Genomic DNA, 23,328 nt, shown 5'->3' with positions numbered 1-23,328 from the left:
CCAGGCCGTAAAAGTACGCAGACGCTTGACAAGTTTTAAATTTTTCGATACTGAAAAGGCGTCATGTCTAAATACCTGTGCTAACATGTCAGACAAAATGATTACCACCAAAACTGGAGGTTTATCTCAAGCACACCGATAAAAGCCGAGCGATAAATCGGGCAACCTAACTTGGTCTCTTCTAACGCCCACGGCGTTGTCGCACTGACCGATGGTTGCGCCCCCCCCCCCCCCCCCCCGACAACAAAACCAAAGAAACAACAGATACAACCAAATGTGAACGCAACACACCGTTAGATTTCAGAGCCCGCCCATAATGTATTCGCTTGACAAGCAGCACGCCAAAGGGGCTCATTTGGACGACCAACACAGAGGCTTGTTTGTCGAGCAATACAGTCCGTTTGCTTACCATGGGAGGCAGAAAAAGATAATACTGTATAGTCCGAGGACCATGTTTCACGAATATTCGATTCGGTGCACGGGTAATGCAGGTACTGCGAATATGGGGTTTCGACACGCGTACAGGGACTGTAAGAAATACAAAAAAGCCAATCAGATATGAAATGAAACTAAGGAAAAGAACATAATCGACCTCGAAGTGGGAGCGTGTAGCCATAACTCTTAACCGCGCGTACATTCGTCGTATGCTGCGCAGTTCGTGTCCCTCTGCCAGGCGCGTTGTACTCGGGGGCCCGTATCGATTATTGACAACATTGTGCTTTCCTGGCCTAGTTTTTTGTCCCTCCGTATCTTCCCGTAAGCTGTCACGCTATATAGCCCGACCTTGTGGCGGAATACAGCGTTGAGTTCATCAATCTCACTTTTTGCCACGCACACAGGAGGGCCGATGTCGATGGACAGAAAGCACGACACAGAGTCCTACTGGAGCACTGTACCGGGCAGCAACTTTGATAAGGGCAAGTCCTTGAGTCGAGTATCATTACGAGAGAAAAAAGCCGGAGAAGTGAAAAAAAAAATTACGCATCTTCACGAAGTGAATCATGACGACTGGGCGAAGCACTGGGGATTGTTGTTACCGTGAATCACCCTTGAGAGTGCTTAGTGCTGCTAAAACGATTTCCTATCCAATACAATCCAATACAATTCAATTTAATCCAATCCAATCCAATTCAAATCCTATTCAATCCTATTCAATCCAATGCTCCACGCGCATGCGCAGCACAGGAGCTCTCTCTCTCTATCTCTCTAACCTGTTGTGAACCTTTTATTTTGTTCTTGTTAACCTTCTGTAAACCTTTTGTTCACAGTTGTTCACAGATGTGTTGATTTACACGGTGCTGTGCCGTGAGCACGGACGCCGGACGCCGGACGGACAAGCCTCGGCCTTAAGGGGCTTCGCCCCTAAAAATTAGCCTTGCTTCACTGACCCCAACCCCTGCGCCCTCTACCATATGATCTGCGCGTGCTCCCTCACACCATTCCTCCCCCCCCCCCAACCATGAGCAGTGGGAAGGCATGCTAGCCAGCCCGGACCCCGGCGATCAGCTTCGGCTGGTTGAAAGGGCCGCCTGGCAGCGACCGCCCAGGGGACTTCTGGACTGAGAAGACCCCCCATTGCCATGACTCCAGAACTAACACAACAAATAAAGTTTATTCCTTCTCCTCCTTGCTTCACTGACCAACGTCGCGAACGGTGATGTCAACAACGAAGCTGTCTGGCGTTCCCTAATCACAAGGCTTAACCTCGTAGAACTAGTCGAAGCCGCCAGATCGATTCCCGTACGCGACAATTCATGTTTGTCCTGTTCCACTGCCCGCGCGATCTACAGGAACCTTTTGTTGCTTTTGAACTCAAAACGATGCAACTAGGTGTTGCCGCGAGCACTTTATGTATTTTTCACGGCGTGTTTTTCTTATTTGCTATCGCAAAAATCTAGCAGCCATGAATTCTTACTTAAAAAAGAACACTACAAATATAACTTGTGTATTGATGTATTGCCTCAAATATGCCTGATGCGCAGAGAACTGAAGAATCTTCTTTGGTAATTGTTAGGGGGACAGACAACCGGTTTTCGCAGTGTATATGTTCTGTATACCAAATAAAAGGGCATCCTTAAAACACCTTAGCGCGAAATGGTTTTGCTGATAACGCCCTAGAACTTTTCCAATCGAAATTTTTAGATCTACGAGCCGTACGTGTACTAAAATATTGCTGGCAACCACGACATAAAGAAGCGCGGCAACATACATTTGTCTTTGCGCGAAATGAAAAGTAGTATTTAAAAACTTGCCCCCGCTGACAAATTGTGAATCGCAGGATTTCTTATTCCTTTATGTGTTTCTTCAATCACTAGAAGCTGCCAGCTGTATGTACTGAGGGCTCAGTATGACTTACTGTATTCTGCATAAAGGAGCTATCTGTTGGGATGGGGCTTCACCTTGGAATATTTATCTCATGTGCCGAGGAAGAAACTGTATAAGGATGTCGTGGACGCGGTTTTACCGATCCCACTGTACAGGTCCCTATACCGTGTGCGGCCGGGACAAGATGTTCTTCGGCGCGTGAAAAGAATGCCAGCTCCTGGCTATGTTAAATCGTTTTTCTTTAATTTGCATGTGGGTGTACTACCTGTGAAAACCTGGATGATTGAGAAAGGTCTATTTGTGCCTTGGGGCCCTGATTGCTTCCCATGCAAAAAACCAGAGACCATCGAACACGTGTTCATAGATTGTTGGGACGGGGTCTTCCTATGGGACGTGGTACAGCGTACCTTAGGGAAATATTTTTCTGTGGATCGTCATGAAATTAGGTTTTTAGCCATAGAAAATGAAGGGGGTGTTCCATACGACTTTATAATGTTACTGGCCCTACACGGTATATGGAAGGCTCGCATGGCCCGTCGGTACAATGATGTAGATGCGAGGCCAGGGAGGGAATATTTTCGGGAAAATGTCAGCTACATGGTCGAGGTGTTGAAAGCCGAGCCTAGTCCACCCGAGTGGCTGACTGTGCTGGAGAGTGTGGCGAGACTACCGCCTTTTTAAACCTGACACACTAGCAAGGTATGTGCTAGTGCATTTTCACGTGGTGTAATTTTGTTGATGTTTTGCATGTGTGTATTGACCCAAACCAGGCAATAAAAAGAAGTTGCCTGCCAGCGATGATGAGAGGAGCGACGTGTCTCCCGGTGACGTTGGGGGCGATGCTTCCGTTACTTGCCCCATGGAGATTGCTTCATCATCTTGGGCGGATGCTGTGGCTTTGCCTGACGACGTTCCGGGTGGTAGCAGCGGGCCGATGAAAAGGCCTGCTCCTGTGGATGGCGAGATGGCATCCGTCGCGGGCAAAAAGCAGGCGTCCACCGTACTGGACTCCTCCGACGCTGCTGTTCTGGCTAGTGGTCTTGTGCCGCTGGCTGGTTCCAAGAAGCCAGGAAAGGTACTGTCATCCAAGGCCATCCGCAAGGGTGGTTTATCTGGAGGTGACAAGGACACATAAGAAGCTCCCACAGTATGGAAAGTGTCACAGCACTGCACGCTGCCACACTTAATGTGAGAGGCTTGAGGAACAGGAGATGACAGTATCAGCTTTTGCGCCTCCTTAAACGGATGGACGTGAACATTTCGGCCATTCAGGAAACAAAGCTCTGTGGAGATGAGGACATATCGGCAGCATTAGAGCCCTTCTTAGAGCAGTACAGTGTTTGTGTTAGCCACTCCGCAGGCTTGTCTGGGGGATGCTTTGTCTTCATCAGCAAGGGCATAGGGTTTTCTTGTCTCTCGTGTAGCACCGATACTTCGGGGCGGTTTATTTGCTGTGACCTTGTCATTGCAGGTGTTGAGTGGCGTGTCATTTGCCTCTACGCCCCCGTGAACTGTCGTGAGCGTACGTCGTTTTTTCTGTCGGTTCGGGATTTTCTACGTACGCAAAGAAAAATCCTCCTCATGGGGGACTTCAATTGTGTATGTAATGTGCAGGATCGTTCTAGGCTTAGCGTGCAATATGACCGCAGCGCAGCCATCCTGGCTGATCTAGTGCACGAGCATGGTCTTGTTGATGTTGGAGAGAGGAAAGGGAGTTCCGTGCACTTCATTAACTTTCAGTGTACCTCGAATGCACGCCTGGATGGAATTTACATTTCTGCAGAAGAAGTTCCTGGGATTTCCGACTATACTGTGCGCCCTATTTTTTTCACCGATCACTGTATGGTATCTGTTTACTTCGGTAGCTCACAGCCGCGTGGTGTGCTGCCTCAGTGGGATCTATGGAAGCTCAATGTCTCCTTATTGGCCGATGAAATCTTTTGCAGAAGTATTTCGGAGTGTTTACGCAACACTTTTGCAATAGCTGAGCTTTCATTATATCAACAATGGGATCTTTTTAAGCAAGAGGTGCGAAACTTTTGCGTTTCTAAAACGCTTTCATGTTCGTGAACTTTCCCGTACACTGGTGGACCTTCACGAACTGGAGGCAGCAATGCCTGGATCAAGTATAGATGAAATTGGCGTAACTAAAGGACAATTGCAGCAATATGTTACTGAAAAATACCACGGGGCATTAATTCGGTCCAGAACACGAAGGTTTTATGACAGTTATCCCACTCGCCGTTCGCTGTGTGATGAGCGCCAATCGGCTCTTGCAAAGGGGATAATTGAGATTAATTATAATGGTACTAGGTATACTGACTCAGCTGATATTGCCGGTGCATTCTATGCTCATTACAGCAGGTTATTTGGTGGGTCCAATGTCGTGGGTCAAGAGCGTGGCGTTCATTCTCTCATTGGGGCACTTCCAAGGCTTGCGGATCATGAGTGTGCCGGGGTTTCCGGCCCTATTACACTGGAAGAGGTTAAGATTGCCATCTCTTCGCTTAAGACAAACAAGACCCCTGGACCGGATCGACTGAGCGGGGAATTTTATCAGAAGTTTTCTGATATCCTCTCTCCAGTCCTCTTGGACATATTCATAGCCGCATACGATCACGGTGTTTTGCCCCCTACCTTTTACTTAGGGCACACAGTGTTAATACCAAAAACTGCGGATGAACACAAGCTGAGATCTGTAGAGGGCTATCGGCCAATCTCTCTCTGCAATGTTGACTATAAAATATTCGCCAAAGTTTTATCTAACCGTCTTCAACAGGTAATTTCTAGTTTAGTTGGTTCTCACCATACGTGCGGTATTCGGAACAGAAGTATTCAAACGAATATACATATTGCTCGTTCTATATTGGAATGCGTGTCTGATTCGGTTGAACAGGTGGCCCTTATCCAAACTCACCTTGCGAAAGCATTTGATCGGGTGTCTCACGACTTTTTATTTGCACTTTTGGAAGCGGCTAATGTAGGTGATGTGCTATATAGAGGCATTCAGCTTTGCTACAAGAATTGCACTACACAACTTGTCGTCAATCGCATCCTCTCGAAGCCAGTTCAGATCAGATCGTCTGTTAGACAGGGCTGTCCTCTATCGCCGCTACTGTTTGCACTGTACATAGAGCCTCTTTGTGTTAGCATACAAAAAAGTCAAAGAGTACGTGGTTTTTCGTTAGCGTCATGTGAAGTTAAAGTTCTTGCGTATGCTGATGACATTGCCTATTTTTGTGTTGACAAGCGTAGTGTTCACGAAGCCCTAGCATTGACTAAGGAGTTTTGTGACGTGTCTGGAGCGGTCATGAATATGGAGAAAACTAAGGGGTTTTGGCTTGGCCTGTGGGGAACCAAACCTTCCAAATTTGCAGGTATTAATTGGGACAGCACACCGCTTGAGTACCTTGGCGTGCCTTTGCACCAAATAAGGAACTCAGGACCACACTGGTCTTCAGCACTCACGCATGTCAAGCGTGCCTCGCAGGCATGGATGGGGCGAGAACTTTCTGTATTTGCCCGTGCGCAAGTCTGCAATGTCTTCTTGGTAGCAAAGCTTGTTTATGTGCTTCAGGTACTGCACTGTGCGCGGGCGAAAGTCCAGGCTCTACACAGAGTGTTTGCTACCTTCGTGTGGGGATCTGAATGGGAGCCAATGCGCAGAGATAATTTGTTTCTTCCTTTACGGTCTGGTGGTGTTGGGTTAATGCATTTGTTTGTGCACCAACTTGTGTCTCGGTTTTTCTTCTACAAGTCGGCGGAGCATCCATTTTTATATACTGTAATTCAAGAGCGCATAAGTTACCATTTGCCGTTTCTCCTTGTTTCTACGGGTGAGGTGAACCAAAAGCCGCCATGGGGTTTTCTAAAAGAAGTTGTAGATACTTTTCATTTCCTTACTGCGCGGTTTTCTCTGGAGTACCTGTTTAGTCTTTCAAGGACAGCTATGACGAACACTTTAATTCATAATCTATTCCCCGTGCCTCTTTATCGCCAGCCATACTTGCGGGACCATACGAATAATGTTTTATACCGTGTCAAGCGTATGTGCGTGCCGCCAAATGCCAAAACGTTTTTCTTTAAGCTTCATTCGCAAACGCTTCCAGTTAAAACATGGCTGCGAGACAAAGGAATGTCGATCCCTTGGTCAGACAATTGCCGCTTGTGCAACCAACCAGAAACTATTGACCACTGTTTTGTGCTGTGCCGTGACGCGGTGTTTTTCTGGGACGTTTTGCAACGGACACTAAAAAAGGACATTGACATCACTCCATACACCATTCGCTTCTTGCCATTTGAGGACGTTAATCGGGTGCCGTATGACGTTTTTGTGCTCCTAGGTTTGTTTAGGTTGTGGAAGTGCCGCATGACTGATCGGCATGCTGAACCACCTAGGCCGACCAAGGTCATTTTTCGGGAACAGGCGGCGTTGGTACGGAGCGTTTACGTCGCGCAGAGTGATCCACCAGAGTGGCTGCATCTTTTGGATGCGTGCGTTTGCTTGCCTGAGTTTTGAATTGGTGCCGACCTTTGTTAGACTGACGGGCTTACCCTTTTCTGTCTGTTAGTGTTTATGTTGTGTGTCAATTGTCTTGGCTGACTTCTCTCTAAAATTTCCATGTATTAAAGAAAAAAAAAGTTGGCATGGGACGAGAGGTAGAATGCTGGCTTCATGTTGTGGTGGTCGGCGGTTCGATTCTCCCCAGGTGCCCCCCCCCCCCTCTTTTTTTTTTTTTTGTAACCGGCCGTTGGCGTTTTTGGAAACTAAAAACGAATATTTCGTCAGAAGAAACGCCCCTGGCGCAGGCAGGATCGTCAAACAACGTACAACACAAGCAGGAAGCTACTTGACTGGGTCTGTTTACTGAACGCTGCCGTTGATTCTGGGAATGGAAGTTCAGTTAGCCACACTGGCAACCCAGACGCGACGCGACCGCGGGGCTTAAAATTTCCAAAAGAATGTCATATACAAATGCATATACAATTTAAACTTATACAAATGCTTAAAAGGTTTTCAATAGTGAAAAAAAAAAAACGTTTCAGAGGTTTCAGTAGCTGCAAGGCTTGCAGGTCACGTGACCAGGACACGTAATGTAGTGTCCCGTTTGTACACTACGAACCGTCACCTTTCAGGTTTGAGAAATTTTAGTGCCAAATTGAAATTATTTCCGCCAATTTGTTTGTGAATTGCTTACTATATAAAACGCTGGCTTTCAATGAGCTAGACAACGTACACTCCACAAAAATCCGTTATCTGTCCCTTTAAGGCAGTACACACAGGGAGCTGGGAAGAGTTACAACATTCGATACAACATGCTGAAGTTTTTTAGGAGCCAAAGTCATCGTCAATAATTCAACGTCATTGTCATCGCCTTCGTCGAATCATCAACAGCATCGCCTTTTCCTTATTCGTCCTTTTCATTGTCGTCATCATCCTTACGGCTTTCACAACACGATGATTGCGATGATGATGACAACGACGATGATGATATTGGGAGCGTGAACTTAGCATACGAGAGGTTTAGCAACGTGAACGGCCAATGTCCATTTATGCTTCGTTGTCGTTTCTACATTGTGCGCGTTCATCATCATCTCATTTCATCTTCCTTCTCGACGGGTGACCATCATCTCCGCCGCTGGAACGGTTGCTGTTCTTTTGTGGCCGTGCCCGGCGCTCGCAAATAAAGCGGACCTCAAGCGTTCTCGCCGACCCTCGCAATATCATCATTATCTTGGCAGTGTTCCCAACATGATGATTACGACGACGATAGCAGAATTACAATGATCATCATACTTGTGGTGTTCACAAGGTGATTATGACGACGACGGCAGTCGTAATCCTGGCGGTTTCCCAGCATAATGATGACGACCACGTCTATGATGATGTGATGATCATGATGATTATAGTGCCGACAACGACGACGGCGACGCAGTGGACGCCGGCAGGGTGCTTGGCAGCGGCCTTTCACCTTTTCCAAGCGGCTTTATCCTGAACGGCGAAGGCGGAGGGTCACTGTAGGCCAAGGCGGTCGATTACGCGGCCCGCGACCAGAAACGGAAAATTCGATTGATGTTACCGGCCATGCCCGGAGGTTTCGCCCGACCGCACTGCTCCCGAGGCCATGACCGTGGAGCGTGACCGCGGCCCGGAGTCGCTGCAAGTCTCGTCCGCTAATTCCGTGCAGCGCTCTCGGATGATCAGCGGCTGGTCTTCAACAAGAAGGGGAGCGCGGCTTTCCAGTGGCCAATCAGAAAGGGAAACCGCTAACTTTTGTACGGCTGCGGGTTGAACTGCATAGTGTCAGTACCAAAAACCTGCTCGAGCAGTGCCGAAAAAGAAAAAGATGCCAATAAATCACCGCTTCGTTCGCCACGTGGGCTACAGCACGAGTTCAGGAACATAGCCACAGACCACCAATTTTGATCGTCGGCTGTTGACGCACGGACGTGGTCTTGCGTTGAGTTTGTGTTGTAAAACATTTTAGGGGCGAAGCACCTCAAGGCCGAGGCTTGTCCGGCGTCCGGCGTCCGTGCTCACGGCACAGCACCGTGTAAATCGAAACATCCGTGAACAAAAGGTTCACAAAAGGTTAGCAAGAGCAAAACACAAGGTTCACAAAAGGTTAGAGTGCGACACACAGCACCGTGTAAATCGAAACATCTGTGAACAAAAGGTTCACAAAATATTCACAAGAGCAAAATAAAAGGTTCACAAAAGGTTAGGGAGAGAGAGAGAGAGAGAGAGAGAGAGAGAGAGAGAGAGAGAGAGAGAGAGAGAGAGAGAGAGAGAGAGAGAGAGAGAGAGAGAGAGAGAGAGAGATAGAGAGAGAGAAAGAGAGCTCCTGCAGAGCCGTGCTGCGCATGCGCGAGGAGCATTGGATTGGATTGGATTGAATTTGATTTGGATTGAATTGGATTGGATTGGAATGGATAAAATTGAATTGTATTAGATTGTATTGGATTGGAAATCGTTTTAGCATCAGTAAGCGCTCTCACGGGTGATTTACGGTAAGAACGATCCCAAGTGCTTCGCCAACTCGTCATGATTCACTTCGTGGAGATGCGTGAATTTTGTTTCGTTTTGCTTCTACTGGGCCGATACTACGGGAGGGTATGTGCCACCGGAGTGTTCTACACATTTACGAGCGATGAGATGATGAGATCGTTTATGTCGTTATTGAAACAGGACAAAAAGTCTTGCCTCCCAAAGCCACGTATACAGGACTTGAGTGGCAGAGCCTGGCGGACGTCAGGAAACAAAGACACTAAAAAAATACATGGCAAAACAAAAGCAAATAAGAGAACAACGAATTCGGTCAGTCCAAGTGCATAAAGATACATGGCAAATACACACTCTAGAGGAAGCTGGAAGTACATTTAAAAGCTGCTTTAGTTTGTATCTTGAATTTATGCTAGAAATATCACCACCGAGAAGGTTGAACGCAGCCGGAAACTAGTACAGTCTCGTCCTGCGTCCATACCAGGTATTGCAGCGCCGTATTGCAACGAATCGATAGCGAACGAACCTTGTATTGCAACGAATAAAAGACACGTGACGACTTACTCCCTCGTATTGCCCTTCTAGAACTGGTGTCCGATCTCCCATCGCCCCTATCTTATCGTTCCTCGTGCAGGTTGCTTACCCCACTTACGTACGCGTCTGCAGAGAAGCACTTTTCACAGGCGCAAATGTGGTTTTCATCATGCACCATGAATGGCGAGGAACGCAGTACCACTGACAGCTGCCGCAGTATGCAAAAAAAAAAATTGGGCCCATCTCCCCGCGAGGGGGACTCGAGTAAATGCGTCGCATAGGAGGTGGGTGTATTGCGTTAACGTTTAGTGTTTGGGGAGGTGGTGGTAGTGAATGCGTTGTATCAGCAGCTTCTTGACGTAGTTTCAAGGATATAAGGCGCGTTCGTAGCCTCCCATTCTGTGTCGGCATTGTGGAGCAGTGGGTAGAGCACCATGTACATTGCGTTCTGCCCGCAGGGTCGAGGGATCGAAACCAGGCGCCGGATAGTATTTTTTTTATATAGTGTAGGGGGAGGGGTGCGGACTACGACTACGGACGTCAACGCGGGTGACATCGTGAGTTACAGAAATGCTCTGCATTTTAAAAAAAAACTTTAGCATCCCTTCCCAAAGAAAATTGAGAGAAGCGCGAAAGCTTTCCCACATCACAAGTGCGTCAAATGTGCGCCAAAACCTTCGATAAAAGCGGGTCCAACCTTCGCTAAAAGTTCGTCCAATCGATCGTCAAACCTTCAAAGACCGAAATCGCGAACGAAGAACGAACCCACGCGGCGATTTTTCGCGCACTATAAGTAGACGCGTCTGCGAACGATCTAAATGTATACCGATACGGGCTTTATGACATGAAGGTATACAGCAACCTGCACACACACTGACCACCATTTCAAAGTACTATCAATTAAACGGTTTTGCGTAGTTTGGCAAGAGCTTTGGTACGCGGGGATGGAGTGGGACATATAGCATGCTGTACTTCTGCTTCACACAGCTCCTCTCAATATGTTCGGAATTCCGTCTTTGCATATGTTGCCCTTTACATCATCATTTTCAACATCATCGCCATCATCAACAGCAACACCTCAAATTTACTGTAGGATAAAACCTTTCCCAAATAATATATATATATATATATATATATATATATATATATATATATATATATATATATATATATATATACATATATATATATATAAATAAAATTTCGCAGTCAAGCAAACCTAGGAAAGCAAAGGGGAGGTAATGGAAGGTCATTGAAACAGATAAAGAATTTGAAAAGAAAGAAAGAAAGTGGAGAAAAAATGCCCGCCCGGTGGGATCCGAACCCACGACCTCCAGAATACCGGTCTGGTGCGATAACCACTACGCTACCGGCGGGGCTATCTTTCCCCTCCACTTTCTGGGGTATTTATGTCAGTGTAATTTTTTTCCAAAATTCCAATATATATAAAGTCTCCGAAGAGCGTACTTCTACTTTGTGCGTATTCCTGCAGCAACTAAGGACTCTACTTCACGACTATATATATATATATATATATATATATATATATAGAGAGAGAGAGAGAGAGAGAGAGAGAGCAAATTTTTCGCAGAGCCTACCTTGCAGTCTCAACTTCCCATGGGAGACATCCAGACTTAACCATCGTATCTTGTGTCATCCGAATCTATTTTGATGCGTACCCCCACAGCGACGACTGCATTTCCACAAAAATGCAAATATCGCCTAAGTTCCACCTGTCATCGTTATGATGGAGTAAATGGAGGTAACTGGTCAAACAGAATTTTGAAAAACCAAAAGATGAGAAAATAGAACAAATAAAGTTTTCCCAAAAATTATCCGACAAAATAAAAAATATGCATCTTGTACATCTCCGACAAAAATGGAAGAATAAACAAAAAATGTTTGTAAAAAGGTGTTAAAAATAGAAAATAAACAAACGAGTGGCGGTAACGGATTATCCTTGCACTTTGCCTTGGATCTGCAAAAAAAAAAAAAACATAATAAGCGAAGTAAATGATATAAAACAAACGGCATAGGGATGCTACGCATTAGTAAACAATTATCTAAATTTGTGCAGATTTTTTTGCTCAGTATTTTGAGGCGCGCGCCAGCTCGCTAGCACCGGCTTCTCAGTCCGGCGTGACCTGTGGAGACGGGACTTCCCGGATTTGAGGAGGCCCTCCAACCGAGTGGCCGACAAACCATCAGAACATGAAGCTTCGTCGAAATGTTTATACACTCACTCACTCACTCACTCACTCACTCACTCACTCACTCACTCACTCACTCACTCACTCACTCACTCACTCACTCACTCACTCACTCACTCTCTCACTCACTCACTCACTCACTCACTCGTCGTTTCTCTGTTCCTACCCCACAGCAGTCCACCAACATGTGGAAAGTGAGGAGCAGAAAAAAATTGAGGACAATCCGGGTAATTTTTTCCTCCGCATCCCGCATTCTCCCTAGCCACGATCCAGGTTAGGGCTGGTGTGAATTGGGACTTATATCTGGTTGGAATGTTGGACTGTAACCTGCTGTGCGTGTAGCCTAATTCCTTCTTCTCCCCCGACAAGCGCGGTTTCAGAATACTCATTATACTCGGTTACAACTCAAAAACGGCACCACCTCATGTGGTGTATCACTCCGCCAAAGCGCCGGACCCGTGACGTCAGTGCGCGCGCGTTTTGAAAGGGGTTTGCTATGAATGCGTGATATCGTCTGCCTCGTCTCACGCAGTTTGTTTGTCGTCAGTGGAGTCGTTTATAAGCATATTAAGTCCAAAAAATCACGGGAACGACTCACGCCATGTTCAAAATATTCCCAGTAACGCCCTGCTTGTGCCGCGCGGAGAAACATCCGGCTACGGTGATAAGGCACAACGGCAACTTTTGGTGCCGTTCTTAAGTTGTCACCGAGTATACTGAAATTAAGCGCGTGTCCTGCTGACGCTCTATCTGCCTCACCTTCCTGTGATCGTGTTTATTTTTACAGGCTGAGTTGCCCAGGCTGCACAGCTGAGGTACTACATGTCAAATCAGCTAAATGGCTGCTGAAAACGTAGTATCGAAGCAAATTCCGTGCAAGGCGAACTGAGCCTGCCATCCGCTGGTGGCTCATCTGTCTTGCGAATTTCAATTCAAGAGAAGCGCCTCCTTGTCGTCGAATATCGTAGTTGCAAACATGTGAGAGTTTTATTACACTGCCGCCTATACTTCTTCGCTTAACCCACTAAGCCCTCGTTGTTCACGCCGACGCATACTTTAGTACTAAAAGCCACTTGAAGATCTGTAAAAAGCGGAACCGTTTTGAAGGGAAGGAAACAGAAAGGGAAAGAAATAAGGAGGGAAGTAATATAGAAAGGCGGGAATGTTAACCAGGCTGTATAGGATAACTTGCTATTCTGCAGTGCAGGAAATCGGACAGTGGTGAAACGACACAAAATTACGGGGCGATGCTTAAAAAACTTTGCAAGCCTAGTAGGGCCTTCCATTGACCTGCTGTTGAACTTTGCGGCCGCGCTCGTCCCCACTTGACGCCGCGCCGTCCCCACTTGACGGACAGCACCCTATCCGAATCTCGCTCTCCTCCTGTTCGCCCCGTATCCATTAAAGCTTCTCTCTCTCTCTCTCTCTCTCTCTCTCTCTCTCTCTCTCTCTCTCTCTCTCTCTCTCTCTCTCTCTCTCTCTCTCTCTCTCTCTATCTCTCTCTCTCTCCTGTTCGCCCCCTTCGGCGCCTTCGCCTCTCGAGGCGGCTCTTACTGCACGGGCGGAAGTGGCCTAGCCTCCTCCCGCACTGCTGTTTCCCTCAGTTCCTTGCGGGCGCTCCGATTTTCTGTGCGATTCTTCGCGTCTCGCAGGGATTTTATGTACCTCACGCGTTCGATGAAGGAGAGAGCTCCAAAACTTTCAGCTTACAACAACAACAAAAAAAGGAGGTGGAAAGAACCGAAGGTAGACATGCGTGCCTAGACGTTCGAGATGAATAGTTGCCACTGGAGTCTTTCGCACTACAATCTCTCGTACAGGTTCGTTGGACGTAGGAAGCCTGGGAGGGCATTTGCCACCTTAGTGGCATATGAAGAAAGCCGTTGACGTAAGATCTCCTCATAAAACAGTTGCCCATAGCTGCAGTATTGACGATAGCTTCTGTACGATGAACAGCAAGGGGTGCGGTCTTCGGACGTGCAGCCCTGCGCGGAACTACTGAGTATAGCGCGTTGATGCAGTGACTTGTTGCAATGACCACGTCGCCCGCGTGCGCCGAATCGTGACCCAGTTGTGGCGCACGTCACCGGGCGGAAAACAACCTTATGAAAGGTGAAAGAAATGGACCTCAAAAGGTCAACACGGGGACAAAACATGGCGGATCCCCTTGTATTCCCTTCGCGTGTATTGGACTGTGTGACATCTGTTCATCATTACACGCGACGAACGTACAACTTCCACAGACGATCGATCTCAGTGTCATTGCGTGCCGGCAGTGGATACACGCGATAGCCGCGGCGTCCCCATGAGAGGCGATCGTTATGCCTATATATCAAGCGTGGGTTGGTCACACGGGACTCAGTGGCTAAGGCGTTCCGCTGCTGAGAACGAGGTCGCGGGTTCGATTCCCGGCAGCAGCGGCCGCTTTTCTGGTGGAGGCGAAAAGTAAGAACGCCTGTGTGCACGAGATTTAGGTGCACGTTAAAGATCCCCAGGTGGTCAAAATTAATCCGGAGCCCTCAACTACGGCGCGCCTCATCGCCTGCGCTGCGTCGGCGCGTTAAACCCTACAATCAAATCAAATACGTGGTTAGGAGTTCCATGCTGTGGGTGATCAATCAATCAATCAATCAATCAATCAATCAATCAATCAATCAATCAATCAATCAATCAATCAATCAATCAATCAATCAATCAAGCAATCAATCAATCAATCGATCGATCAACCAATCAATCGATCGACCAACCAACCAATCGATCGATCGACCAACCAATCGATCGATCAACCAATCAATCGACCGATCAATCAATCAATCAATCAATTAATCAAGGGGGTCTAGGGAGAAGCTTACAGCACAAGCGTTATTCAAGAAATGCCCAGCTGAGCTGCTCGGGGTGCTGCAATCTATGACGCAAATCATGACGGAGCAGGCCTCTGGGGCTGCACAGTTGTTAAAACGCTTGCCTATAACACAGCTTATACTTCTTACCTTATCCTGCCCCGCCTGAGCGGAATTTGGACGAAGCTACTGCGCCGTTCTGAAGTCTAAGTCCACCCATTGTGTCTCCAACATGTTTGTAAAAAGTTTGCTTCGGCCGTTTTCGGATGTAACTGTAGTTGAAGTTGAAATCGCTGTCATAGGCAAGCGTTTCACCGAATGAACACTTGTCATTTATCAGCGACCCTGCGTGTGGCCGTATCTCCGTCGTATGTAGCCCTACGCGAGTAGCATCTCACTGCGCGGGGCTTTTATTCTTTTTCCAAACTGGCCGACTGCCGGCCGTATGTCAACGGGCCTTTTATGAACCGGTTGGTAATGCACAGAGCAGCCATGCGAGCTCCGCAGCTGCGGGGGAAGCGCCTCCCTGTTGAGCATCTACGATGGCGCGGAGGCCGTTTAGCCAATGTGTACGCCTTAGCTTGTTCTTTGTCGCTGAATGGGAATAATCCTATTCAGCGCCCATTACAACCTTTGAACCTTTTTATTCCCATCACACCCTTTTTAGGGGCGAAGCTCCTCTTGCTCGGGCCCTGTCCCGTCCTCGTTGCTGCCGTACACGGCGGAATGGTGATGACTGTGGCAGGATCCCCCTAGGGATTGGCCAACCAAAGATTGGCCGAAGAGGTCAAAACGTTCAACGCATTCGTTGCTACCCAACAAGGAGGAGAGGAAGAAGAAGAGGTTGTCGTTCGTCGCCTGCGAGCTAAAGACACGTACCGGGGGTACGCGACACAAGACGCTCTGCAGAAGGCGACGGCCGAGGTGGCTAAAATGTCACACACCGAATTCGCCAACTTACCCATGGAAATTCTCATCGTCCCAAACAAGCCCTACATAACCACCACACACATCAACGTCGTCGACGGGCTTGTCAACGGAGCGGTGGTAAGCTTGACGTGTCGAGTCTTTATATGATGTGTGGGCGAATGTTTCACGGCTTTACCGATAAGCATTTCAGCTTCGCCCCTCTCATCATCATTCACTTCGTGGAGGTGGCGGAATTTTTTTTATTCCCATCACACCTTTTTTTTTGTCTATAACTAACACCCGTACAACCTATTAAAAACGAAGAAAAGCACACTTCGAAATGGTGTAATTAACGATTAAACCGCCTCTCAAATGGCGTATTGTGTTATCAGTATGGAAGCGCCGGCTGGGAGGACTGACGGTAAGCAAGGCTGCATTGCCTAATGATGCGCTGGTAGTTCGTTTGAATACCCGCCCTGGTGACCTCATGGCAGACGTTACGAAAACACGTGATTTGGCGGGAGCGTCAAAATTTTAACAGATAATTATTTCTCAGTGATACGGCATCGTTTTCTGCCGGACAAGTGCTGTTGGCACCACAAAACACGAAATCTTTCGAATAAAAACTCCCACATCCCCTCACAGGAACCCCTGTGTAGATGCGACGCATAGGCGGAGCGGCGAAGGGACTGCGTTCTATATAGCGCGCATAACGTTGAGGGGACTGCGTAAGCCGGTCCCAGTCGATGACGACGTTGGCGTACTTGTAAAGCGGCGTGGACTCTAGGTGTTTGAGCCAAGCGTGGATGTTGCTTCGCCGGAGAACGGCACACCGGTTATATGCGCAGCGCGCCCGAAGGAGAGGAAACCGCGAAAGAGAGAGTACTGCACATGCGCCGACCCCAGCGCGTCTGCCGCGGCTATGACGCAACGTGCCGCGGCTATGACGCAACACAATCCAAACAATCCAACACAATCCACTTTAATCCAATCCAATCCAAGCCAAGCCAATCCAATCCAATTCAATCGAATCCAATCCAATGCCCCTCGCGAGAGAGTGTTCGCTATCGGAGAGGAGAGGGGGTGAGCGGCAGAGAGCGCAGCTGGCGCGGCGAGGAGAATGGGGGAGGGGTGGACAACGCCGACGACGACAACGACGACGACGCCGGAGGGACAAGGCGAGTGAATCAGATGCTCTGCATCTAAAACAGACTTGTATTTTGTCTGCGTGGCCCCTTTAAGATGCACCCACCCGAGTATATGCCTCGAGCTTCGCGATCGCTGCGCCGCCTGCCGCCGCTTCTCCGCGGCGCTTGCGGGATGACCGCTGCGCAGCTGATAGCGGCACATGCATTGTTTAGGTTCTCTTTTGCTTTTTTTTTGCCTATCCGCGCCCTCAACAACTTGTTATGGTGATGTCTGTAAGCAAATAGTACGTTTAGGACACCTGCGTCCGGACAGCTGCGTCCGGAAAGAGGTCTCGAACGCCAACAAGAGCCATCCGCGGGGGTCGCGGTACTGCGCGCTTCTTCGCCGCTCCGGCGACCGCAGCAGCATATCACCACTGTCGCTTCCAAATACGTCAGGCGCAAGTGCATTCTATTGTAGCCTCGTTTAGGCCTAATACTGGCACAGTGAGGGGTTGGTTTTGTTTTTCAGCGCGGACAACGAATGCGATTTTGTTTCGAATTTAAACGCCGTAGAAAAAACTCCCCCCACCTCCCCGAAGGGGATCGTGCGGAAATGCGAATGCATTGGGTGCACCAATGCCCGCCCCGCGCGCGAGTTCTCTCCGCCGAGCTCCGCGATGCGAGCGCCCTCACACGCCCGAGCGCGCTCCTCCTCTCCACTCACTCTCCGCTACTCCGCCCGAGCTCCGCGATGCGAGCGCCCTCACACGCCCGCACGCACTCCTCCTCTCCCCTTTCCCTCCGCTACTCCCACCCGAGATACCACCTGCTCCGGTTGCTAGGCGCGCCACAGCTGTTGCTAGGGGCGAGGAGGAGCGCGGAGAGATAACAGCTGCGGGCGCACGCCGACCGATGGACGCACGACAACCCCCGACTAAGAAATGCATTCGCATTTAAAATATGAGTCGCGGATGTGATTACCTAATACTTGACAATAACTTGTTCCTTTTTGGGAATAGAGGCCACGCGAACATGTTAAGTATATTACAAGTCTGTGGATCGTTATATATGTGCCCACTCCCGACTGATAGTAATTAATGACCAAAGAGAGTTAATGAAACCACGGAAAAATAAATGGTCTGCCAAGCCCGGAAGAAACAGAACAGCTCGTACGGGAGTAAAAAAGCAGCTCCGGAAGCGCTAGAGACGTTCGTCTTAACTTCAGCCAGGTAGGATTCACTAGACCAACCAGATGCGAAATGCACTGATACTTTCCAAGACGGCGGGGTGGGGGGGTGGAAGGGGCGCTTAACTACCGTTGTGTATAAATGCGGAGCGAAATCAAGGAATGACCGTTTTAGTAATGACACACACAAGCTGCGCGTTCACTTTTATTTTGTTTTTCTACTTGAACGAACAGCTGATCACTCGGAGGACACATTTTTTGAAGTATCCGGTAAGTAAGTTCACAAGCGATAAAAGGTGTCGTTGAAAGAGTGTAGTATCTGATTAGTCCCCCCGATTTCACTTTTGTGCTAGATTGTGCAGGCTTCCAGTGTCATATGACGATGTTTCGAAGAAGGGTCTAGTTGCAACCGCGGATATAAGCGGATGATATATCATGTAGCAGATGATGAATATTTGCGAGGGCTCACCTCGCGACAAGACGACCCAACAGTAAATTCTTTGTCGTGTGCTTACTCCCGCATATAACTCCGCATTATCCGTCGTACTTAATGCGTAGAATGTCCTCGAAATGTATGCCACATTCGCTTGTTCAGGGTAGTGCTCAATTTCTGAGATATGAAGCGTAACTGGCGTGCTGTCAGGTATGAGTGTTCCGCTAGATTATGTAAGCACGCGAAACCGATTTACATCGTAGTGTGTAGCTGTAGCATGGGCATCTGAACGAACGGTGCTTACGGAAGTACTGTTAGTAAATTTCAGGGCAGTGGAATTACTATCAGCTCCATGCATATGCCTGTTTCGCGACGCCGGCCTGTGACACACACCTGGCCCTTATGCGGACTGAATGTACCACACTAAGATCACGTCAGAAGCATTTAAACTGTTTTAAGCATTTAAACTCAACGTAGCTTTTGTCACTGTCCACACACAATAGCACACGATTTAGAAGTCGCGATCGGTAGTGCAGCTTTGAGTTCTTGATGACACCTTGGTCCACTGGTGCTATTCGGTGGCAAAAATTCCAAGAGCACCGAAGCTGGAGTCCGAAAAATCGAACGGCGTGCTGTGCGGCGTCCGAATTATCGGTCGTGGAAATGCAAGTACCTCAATGGGAGAAGTGGCCGTGCCGCGAATGTGTGCGAATAAACAAGCGTGTCCGAATTTTCGGCGTCCGAAAAAACGGTCGGCGACTGTACTTATTTTTTCTTGGAGGCTAAACTCAACATGCTTGGTCATACCAGAGGGCTTTCTCCATATTCATTAAGAACTTGGGTGTTTGATGCGCCACGTTAATTTCCATGGCGATCAGACGTACGTATGCTTTAAATTTCCCGCCCTATGCTTTTATTGACGCAAATGAGGGTGGGGAGTGGGGAATAAAATAGAACTATATTTGTTCGTGGCGCCCACTCGTGGCGTTACGTAAAAGTAGAGCTTCCAAACAAGAACGTCAGCGCCCTCTCTTGAGTCGCTAGCGAGGCAAAATCTCCGCAAGAAGCCTCGTAGCGGGGTCAGTTGGAACCGCGTTGTCTGTTTAGTACTTTCAAACTAGAGAGGGCTTTACACACGCATTTCGCAGCGATTCCTGTGCACACTTTAGAATGACGCCTCAAGTAAAAAGAAAATAAGAAAGCACATTTATTTTGAGTATTATTATGCATCGGTTGACGACAGCACCTGCTGCCGAAAACAACTAGAGTGCAGACAAAGAATTATGAAGCACAGCAAAAGAAATTTATCTCGTTCCAGGAATATTCTATACTGATTACGTCTGTAGATCACCTCTAGTCAAACTTCGCAAAGACAGCAAAACCAAACAACTATTTTTGCTTCAATGGGTTCAACCTTCAATTATGTGCGTTCACGTTTCGTAGCGCGGCAGATCTGACACTTTCAAGCATCTTTTGTGCAGCCCGTAAAGCTGGCTTTACCTCGAGGAATCCATTAGAAAAACAAAATATCGTAAACATCTGGGGCGTTTACACAAAATAAAACAATGAATTGTGCCCACAGAAGACGCATTTATGGAAGGCGTGGGCTTACTTTCTGGAGGTACAGCCCTGAAATTGTGTCCTCTATGCGGCACCTGTCACGTGATCCTAAGATTTGTACTTTGATGTTTTTGTTGATATTCTGGAATCGCTAGGTGCCCCTAATTTTATTTATTTCTTCGCGTGCCAACCGAGTCTAACTCCAGAGAAAAAACGCGCAAAGGAACCAACGTTGAGTAAATATTGACGTTTTCGCTCAAGCAACGCCCGCTCCAAGTTCGTCCTAGTCACATGCTTCGTCAGTTTTGGTAAACGTAAGCTGTGGCGGGCCAACTGACACAAAACGAATATTCCAAGCTCAACGAAGCGCTCTTATAGTTGAACGATTTATCAAACGAACATCAACTTGTTCACCTAAACTAACCAGTTTCGGGTTAGCACATGGCAAAACGAACGTCTCACCTGGGGGGCCTGTGAAAACCATAGAGGTCGAAGACGGGCCTTCCGATACGACGAGGGTGAGTGTTAAGAAAGGACACCGGAAAGAGCACTTGAAAAGCCAGTTTCACCGCCTAATTATCACCAACACCACCCGCAGTCACCAGGAAACACTCCTTGATAGACGCGACCGCAGCGCCGCTTTACTGAGGCCAGTGCACACCGGACGTCAAGCTCCGTTTCGCAGACGATCTCGACTCAAGCGCGTCGTCTGCTACTCGAGGCTTGTAGCAGACGATAATCGCCTGCTCTGATTCTCGACTGTACTTGTAGTTCGTTTAGCGCGAGGTTGACTTATTCAGCCGAGATGAAGCACCAACAGAATGTTTGGACGGTCTGGCTGCGTCGTGGACGGGGGACGGGGTGGCACTGCGGCGTACGGCGCGTTCGCGTACTAGTGCGGGCTCGGAGGATGGATCGAAGATTTTGCGGGTCCGCCCGGTCCTCACCCCTTCTCTCTCCAACACGATTTCGGCGGGCTCCACCTCTCCTGAATTCGACACGGCGAGCCTGGAAGCGGTGCTATTATAGGTAGTGCGCGGAGCCATGAAAAAAAAAAAAGCAATGAAAACAGTGAGGTGTGGCGAACTGGAACGACATTTCGTGTTATACCTCGTCGCTTTTTTGTTTAAATTTCCCGCGGGTCGTGCGTACATGCGTGCGCTTGCGGTTTAAGTTTGGAGTAGTATAACAGCGGCGAGCGATCGAGTTTCTGGTTTGGCTCGTCTGTATTCCTGGTCGTTCGAAGTCGTGACTGCGGGCAACGAGACGGCCGTGAATCGCTTTCACGGGTTTCCACGTATGAAAAACACGCCGAGCGCTCTACAGGGCAACGCACTCGGAAATTAGTTCCGCTGGCCATCGACTTCGGACGGCCGCCGTGGACCTGAACCGGGGCGTCCCAGAGGTCGCAAGGTAGAAAATACCCGAAAGGACGTATTACGCCTTTTTACACCGGGCTGTTGTAGACTAGATTATAACCAATACTGCGTGCGTCGAAAAAGTGCGTAAAAAAAGCCCCTTCGATGAAATTTAACCTTGCAGAAAAGCCAATTTCCTGTTGTATGCGCTTGAAAAAAAAAGGCATCTTAAAAAAAAAACTGCACTGGAATTGGCCGCTAAAGCCCGTACTACATGGTGCGAATTCAGCCTGCGAATTCGCATATGCGGCGCCGCTTGTACGGCAAAACTATCTATCCTCCTCGTTGTGGCAAATTGTCGAATGTTTGGAACATTCGCACTTCTCCTGGGAACGCCGCCTGGCATTTGGCAATTTATTGCAGCACTGAAAATAAGGAAAATAGATCGTTTTGCCGAATGAGCGAGTTCGCCGCAGCTGCGAACTCGCAGGCGAAATTTGTGCCATATGTAGAAAGGGCTTAAGACGACTCTAACATTACGCCGAATTTCGTTTACTTGTTATAATTAGGTAGTACACTGTGAAGTCGTAAACATTGCAGAGTTCCCTTCTAATGTGCATGTCGTTTACGGTGAGAGCATGGTTAGAGAAAAAAAAATTATCGACACTATTGCAACGCAAATTGTACCCTACTTGCCACTAAGACGACTCTAGGATTACGCCAAGGATCATCTACTTTTCGCAATTACGTAGTTCACGTTGAAGTTGTGCAGGTTGTGAAATTCCGTCTACTGTCAATTAGGGGTGTGCGAATATTCGGAAATTTCGAATAGTACTCGAATATTAAATGTTATAATCGTATTCGCTTCGAAAACTAGGTATTCGAAACATTTCGAATATTTGAAAGGGTTCGAATAATCGGGTATTATCGAATATTTAGATTGTTAAGGGGAGGACGCGGCTTTTAACTTCGGAAAAAGGACCAAAACATCTTTTTTTTTTTTTTTTTTGAAAGCCACATATTCGGCTTCTATGTTTTCTATCCTGTGCGTTTGCAAAGTGTTCCCGCCGAAAACCGTCGCAGAGTGCGACAAAAAATACTTTTGCCAGCTGCGGGGACAAAATGTCAGCTTAAAAGGGCGAAAAAACGGCAATTTTCGGAGCGCTCTATCGCCGCAATGATGCCACCGGGCGCGGCCATTTTGGTACCATTGCATCGGCCGAGCGATCCTCTTTCCGGTCCTGGCCGTCTCTTTTATCTTCGTTTATTCACAAATGCACGAACGGCAGAAAAAGGAAGACGTACAAAGAGTTTCTCAAAAGATTTTTTTTTTGCCACCTTCGTATCTTGTTCCAGTGGTTTCTTCGTGACAGCTAAGTCTATTTTTGATTCCGTTCTTTGCGTTACATTCCTTGATGAACAGTTCAGGTCGTGACACTCTTGGTTTTTCAGGTTTTGTTTTTGTGAATTTTTTTATTCAAATAGTCGTTCGTAGTCTATATGCCTCTTGCACATTCACTTCTAAAAAACTGAGAACTAAAAAAAAGTGTTATAACAAAAAAAAAAATCTAAGGCTGTCACGACCCCGCCCATTCATCTGGGAATGCAAAGCACTTTGAACAAGTTTTATATTATGTTTTATAGGCCACTCGAGCCCGGTACAAGGTGAACAGAAAGAAAATTTTATAAATAGCAAAGTTTTCAAAATATTACTTTGAAAATTTTATGGTGTTATCACAGAAGCATTTCCAGTTTCTGTGCTAATTTTTATCAAAATTCTCAAAGAAATCAAGAAGTTGATTTCGAAATCCACGTCCCCCCTTAATTATTCGATATTTCG

At 47.6% G+C, this 23,328-nt stretch overlaps 1 protein-coding gene across 1 annotated transcript in view; it reads right to left on the bottom strand.

Moving 5' to 3' along the window:
- The window catches only part of LOC144162378 (receptor-type tyrosine-protein phosphatase mu-like), a 193,380-nt gene extending 172,643 nt beyond the window's left edge, over positions 1-20,737 (bottom strand). The window contains exon 1 of the mRNA XM_077692880.1: positions 20,593-20,737. The gene's annotated coding sequence lies outside the window, so the exon portion shown is untranslated. The remainder of the gene's footprint in view (positions 1-20,592) is intronic.
- Positions 20,738-23,328: the final 2,591 nt, after the last annotated feature.

Source organism: Haemaphysalis longicornis, unplaced genomic scaffold (genome assembly GCF_048455015.1).
Source record: "Haemaphysalis longicornis isolate Haplotype H1 unplaced genomic scaffold, Haemaphysalis longicornis Haplotype H1 scaffold_12, whole genome shotgun sequence".
Lineage (NCBI taxonomy): Eukaryota > Metazoa > Arthropoda > Arachnida > Ixodida > Ixodidae > Haemaphysalis > Haemaphysalis longicornis.
The sequence above is the reverse complement of the archived record's forward strand: the minus strand, read 5'-3'. Positions and strand labels throughout refer to the sequence as shown.